General features: G+C 36.4%; 1 protein-coding gene across 1 annotated transcript in view; it reads right to left on the bottom strand.

The window, feature by feature from the left end:
• The window catches only part of LOC123322943 (ras-GEF domain-containing family member 1B-like), a 70,799-nt gene extending 66,783 nt beyond the window's left edge, over positions 1-4,016 (bottom strand). Inside the window, exon 1 of the mRNA XM_044911032.1 lies at positions 3,666-4,016. The gene's annotated coding sequence lies outside the window, so the exon portion shown is untranslated. The remainder of the gene's footprint in view (positions 1-3,665) is intronic.
• Between the last annotated feature and the right edge of the window lie 1,984 nt (positions 4,017-6,000).

The following is a 6,000-nucleotide window of genomic DNA, read 5'->3' on the forward strand; positions in this document are numbered from 1 at the left end:
CATTTTATTCATACGTAAATGCTGCAGCTCACGAACTATAGCTGGTTGCGATTTTTCGGCCAAATATAAGGCGATCACACTGTCACGTTTGAATTCCATTTTGAAAAATCTCTTCTATTGCGACACAGAGAAATGTCCTTTTGTGGTTTTGGACACTATATAATAGACTAACATCTGTTAAATTTTTACTGCGCTGTCATTTGCCGTTTGGTAAATGCCTCGGTTAATGCAGAACCGTGAAGTTGGTAACACTTTGATGGCACTATTGCTTCAGGAGAACCATCATGGATTCGATCTTGGAGCTTCAGTTTAGTGTGTAATATGAAATAAAAGATAATCCTGAAATATCTTACAGAAGAGCTCTCGGGTGTTCTGAAAAAATACTCTCCGAACGCCATCCCTAGCTTTGGTTTTTTCAGCAGCTGGATATCGTTGACCCGTTTGGGTTGACAGTGCTCCTGTGCAAAAAATTGATGCACAGCTGAATCTTTCCATGAGAACTATAACTGGAAATATTAGATCTTCCCCTATTCATCGGTTACCAGTTCTTTCGAACATTGTACCGCTTCATATTCGTAGACAGACTGCGATTATGAATACCTCGAGGAATACCTGGAATAAATTCCAATCCTTTCCCGACCTATTTCGAATTCTGTCCTATATTCCAGAAAATACGATGCCAAGACTGAAGTCGCGTAAACCTTTATGGTCAAACTCTTTTCTCAATTCGAATATAAGGGACAAGGACCTTTGGCAGTCTGAATACGAGCACTATTTTCAACCAAGAATTAGTTACTGATCCCTTGAAAAGAGTTCCTGGTTTTGATCTTCCCAGGAAAATATGGTGTATTCTGAATCGTATAAGAACAGGTCACGGACGTTGCAATAGTATGCTCTTCAGATGGGATTCAGTTGAAAGCACCAGTTGTGAATGCGGGAACTAGAAGAAACCATAAATCATCTGGTTAATCATTGTCCCATTTCGAAATTTTAGGTTGGTTTAAGGCTCGGTTTAAGGGCTAAATATGCAGTTTCCGAATCTTTTTTTAATTGGGTAGTGAATTTCAGGTCAATCTGACATATAGAATCTAATACTGGATATTCTTTTTTTCGAAGAAAGGATCAATTTTTGCATTGCGAGATGCCCTTGTCTGGTTCATAGAATTCCTATGAAATGAAATCATTGGTTATTGAAATAGTTTAAACCTCGGTTTAAATGACGTGTCATGATTTATTATAAAATTCATTTATTATATCAATAATGAAAATGTGTAATTCTCTTATCGTAGTTCTACTGATACGCTTTTACGAGCGCTTCTATTACCATCGCTTAGAGATATTGTCTGTGGTCGAGTTTCCGTCGTTTTTTTCAGTTTTTTGCACGTACTTGCTTCTCAGAAATATTTCTATAGCTTCTTCTCCACCCGTTTAGTAGTTTCACTCATTATATTTATCTTGCATATGTTTTAGAAACTGGTGCTTTTATAATTTTTCTCTTTGCTGATCCCACAAAAGGAGTTTCATTAAAAACATTTGAAAATATTACTTTTTTCATTGAACCAATTTTTTTGTTGCGATCTATATAAGTTTTTGGTGCGTCTTGTGGAATTTGGTGCTTCGTTTGATGTAAACTGGAAACATCTCGTCTCTTCATAGGATTTCAGTAATAATCAAGCTGACCATCTGATATATCTCAATCGTCAACGAATGTCCGACCACAGTGTTCTGACCCTAATTCGTACAGGAAACAAGTGAATTAATAATAGCCGGTTGCAATAACTCCAGTGCTAACTGTACATAGAGCAGAACCATACTTTTTCCGGTTTACAGAACTTATCGATCGGCTATTCATTAATGTATCCTATGTTTCTGCCAAGCAAAATATATGTCGACAGTAGAATGAGAGTCACACAGTGTTGGGAGCTTTGAAAGATATCACATTTGACGGTTATGACTATCTTTGATTTGAAAACCGAGGAAAACACTTTCAGAATCAAACAAGGCATAGGGTCAGTTTCAAAAAAACGATTTTGACCGTCGGTTTTTTAACCAGGGTTGAGAGTGACCTTGAATTGGAATTGTTCGGGTGAATAATAATTATTTGTCAGTTGCAAATCCATTTAAAATGCATCTTCTGGTTTACCTCAATCGAGTGCATGGACATTTTGATTTTTAATAAAGGCCGGTTGTCCGCAATGGTAAAATTATTATTTTTAAATAATTTTGGCATTTAGGTGGATCAAACATTCCATTTGTTTCAATAGTTAGATACTGTCACTAGATATTGTAAGAATTTTTATCTAATAGTCTAATAGTTTTCTTCTATGCCTAAAAATGGAATTAACAAGTTGGTCAAGAGCCTATGTTCAATTTTTGTTTCGATCTTAATGATCTGAACAACGTGTGCGTCCTTATTAACGAAATTGAGCTCGAAAACTTTCAAAATTGTAGCCTCTAGCCTTTCCAGACAAACACCGAGTCTACTTCATGTGAAACGGATTTTGTGATAATTTTCTCTTGCACCAATGCAACAGAAATCATCAGCGGAGGACACTACATGTAAAAAGGACCTTCCAAGGAACCTTTATTGATTGAACATCAACCCTGTACGTTGAATTAAGTTACACTTGTAAGCAAGAAATTGCACTGAGCTACCGATCTTACTCAATTACAAAGCCATACAAGCATCTAAGTTCTTGACAGGTTTCGAAGAAATCTTAAGAATATCTAAATGCTTCCACATATCACCTTATGATATCGAAACTGGTCTTGATACTTCACTAGGTGGTTGTATGGTCAGACCAAAGTACTCAAATAACCGTCGATTACAAGTGGTTTTATCATGTTTTTCTTTGGCGGAATTATTAGTTTCGGAATTTCAACGATCCACTTTGCGTCATTTCTAAAAACGGACCTGCTATCTTCTTTTTTTATTATCCGTAATGGTCATTAAGTATTTGTGTCTCATTCGATTGCAACAAGCGCTACAAACATACGGGGATTGCAGGATTTGTTGAGATTTCTCCAGGCGTAGCATCGACACCAAATTTTCTGTCCACGAAATTAGAAATACATACTTCTACTATTTTACTATTTTATTGTACGTATATCCTCATTTTGTTTTTCATCAGTCATGATAAGATGGTTTCCATCCAGCAAATTTCTTTTCTTTTATGTTTTAATACCTACTTTCTTTCAGTTTATGCCATGAAGCTGAAGCATTCATCCAGACAGGTACTCCTTCTAGTAAAGAATGTTAGTATTCATTTCAAAATCTCCACGATAAGTTTCTAACACCTAGGCGTCACTTTCAATTATCACCCATTGTAAAAATAACAATAGACCAAGCTGTGTTAATGACATCCTTGAATTATTTTCGATTGAAGCCATACTTCTTGTGATGGTGTCAATGGCTGTTTAGCCTTTCATTCGATACCCAAATCAGATTAATGGTTATTTATCGATTTAATCCAATTAGTTTCAACTGATGATTCAGGTCCAATTTCATCAATGAAATATTTCAGATTTATTCATTAAGCAAGTGGAATTCTCACTTATATGAAATTCTTGTTGTTGAGATTTTGTCAAACGTACAACAGACTCACGATCGAAGGACCAGGGAAAAGGAACGTGTTAGGTTAGACAGCGGTAAGTAAGATATATACCTGTTCGGAGTCCGAATGACACAAATAAACACTGCACCAATCACGGCAACAATAACACCCCACGCAAATATTAATTAGACACAAACAGTTATTACAAACGAATACAAAAGATCAGGAATCCCATAGTTTCAACCGTTTCACTCAGGTAAACACAAGACAATAGAACCGGGCTCGGTGAGGATATAATCAGGGTCCACAAACAATCTGATGTCGATAATTAATCGAATGGTTATAAATTACTTCGAAGTTTACATTTCGCGTATACAATCGAACAGACGTCTCGACAAAATTATGACTCATCAGGAGATGTACGCTCCACTCACTCGCCTGTACTTCTGTCAAGGCAAGGCATGTGTGTGTTCACCTCAGCGTCGCCGCCATTAGCCAAACAAGCCGAGGACGCACGAGGCAGGTTCGGGATACGCCGGATCGACCCGATCGCGAGAATTCAATTTTTTAATGGAATCTTTTGAAACTTTCGTTGGTGATGGTGACCGTTCGAATGGAACTCGAACGCTTTGTGGAGTTAATGCATGCTGTGAAGAGATTGTAAAGGAGAGAAATGAAGGTACTTACCCTTGATTTCGGCGTGTGTTTCAGACCAATGGCCGGCTGACTGCGGTTGCTCTGAAAGAATACAAATTTTTTTACGTCTGGGCTTCACAGCAGGTGATTTTTCTTTCGGGTTTTTTGTTTTTATTGTAATGAAATTTTCTCAGGATTGCTGCTCATTGAACTGAAGATTGAATGGATATATCTTTGAATACAAATAATAAATAGGGTGCTTCAACTGAGTTGTCAGTTGTCATATCAGAGGTTTCTAAATTATGACAATTTAAACTTCGAATATCCTAAATTCCATGTGCCTCAGGAAACTACTGCTCATATGTTAACGAGCTTGGTTATTTCGGCCATTTTAGTAATAACTTATAACGCTAGCTGATTGATGGAATCATCAGTCAGTTCCTATATTACACACAAACATCTACCGAAACAAATGTGAAGACTCTATTCGTTGGACGTGCATAATATTTCAAAGGTGGTGGTTGTAATTGAGAGATATAAGTCAGAATTCTGGGTTTGCAAGTGAGAATTCTGAGTTGCCAGTGGGAATTCTGACATACAAATCAAAATTTTGAGATGCAATTCGGAATTCTGAGATTCAAGAAAGAATTCTGAGTTGCAAGTCGGACTTCTGAGATACCTATAACTCAGTATTCCGAATTGCAGTTCAGAATTCTCATTTGCAAGGTAAAATTCTGAGATACAAGTCAGAATTCTGGGTTACAAGTGCGAATTCTGAGTTGCCAGTAGTAATTCTGACATACAAATCAAAATTCTGAGATGCAACTCGGAATTCTGAGATTTAAGATAGAATTCTGAGTTGCAAAGGTGTAGATTTGATAGTCCCCGTAACGATCCTCATAGAATCATTGAGTATGGTGTCGATTTTATTGACGTGAGCACTGTTGAACCAAACAGAGCAACAGTACTCAGCAGCAGAAAAAACTAGAGCCAAAGCTGCCGTACGAAGTGTGATGGCATCAGCACCCCATGAAGAACCAGCTAATTTTTGAATTATATTGTTCCTCGATTTTAATTTCAAACGTAAACTCTCCAAATGAACCTTAAAATTCAATGAAGAATCTAATTTTATTCCGAGATATTTAGGATTGAAATTATGTTGTAAAACATCATCATTAAAAGTTACTTTCAATTTTCTATATTTTTGCTGATTATTTAAATGGAAACAGGAAACTTCTGTTTTATTTGGATTAGGACATAACCGCCATTCAAGGAAATAATTTTTCAGGATTTCTAAGTCTTGCGTTAAAGTATTTTCTATTACTTCGAAATCAGAATGGCGAAAAGCAAGAGCAATATCATCGGCGTAAATAAATTTTTCGGAAGACGTATCGGGGATATCACATAAATATAAATTGAAAAGAAGAGGAGATAATACCGATCCTTGTGGAAGTCCATTATTTAAAGTTTGGAAACTACTGCTTTTATCATTAACAAAAACACGAAGTCTTCGATCAGATAATATATTTTCTATCAAACGAACCATTTTACCACATTTTAAGTGACTGTGAAGTTTAAAAATTAAACCATCTTTCCACACCGTATCGTACGCCGATGATAGATCTACAAATGCTGTTCCTGTTTTCTTCTTATTATTGAAACCCGATTCAATAAAAGTAGTCAGGCTCAGTACCTGATCAGAACAATTTCTATTCTTTCTAAAACCTCCCTGGCAATTTTGTAAAACATCCTCAACATATGTTTCAATCCTAAATTGGATCAATCTCTCAAGAATTTTGAAAGGGACACT

Source organism: Coccinella septempunctata, chromosome 1, assembly GCF_907165205.1.
Source record: "Coccinella septempunctata chromosome 1, icCocSept1.1, whole genome shotgun sequence".
Taxonomy (NCBI): Eukaryota; Metazoa; Arthropoda; class Insecta; order Coleoptera; family Coccinellidae; genus Coccinella; species Coccinella septempunctata.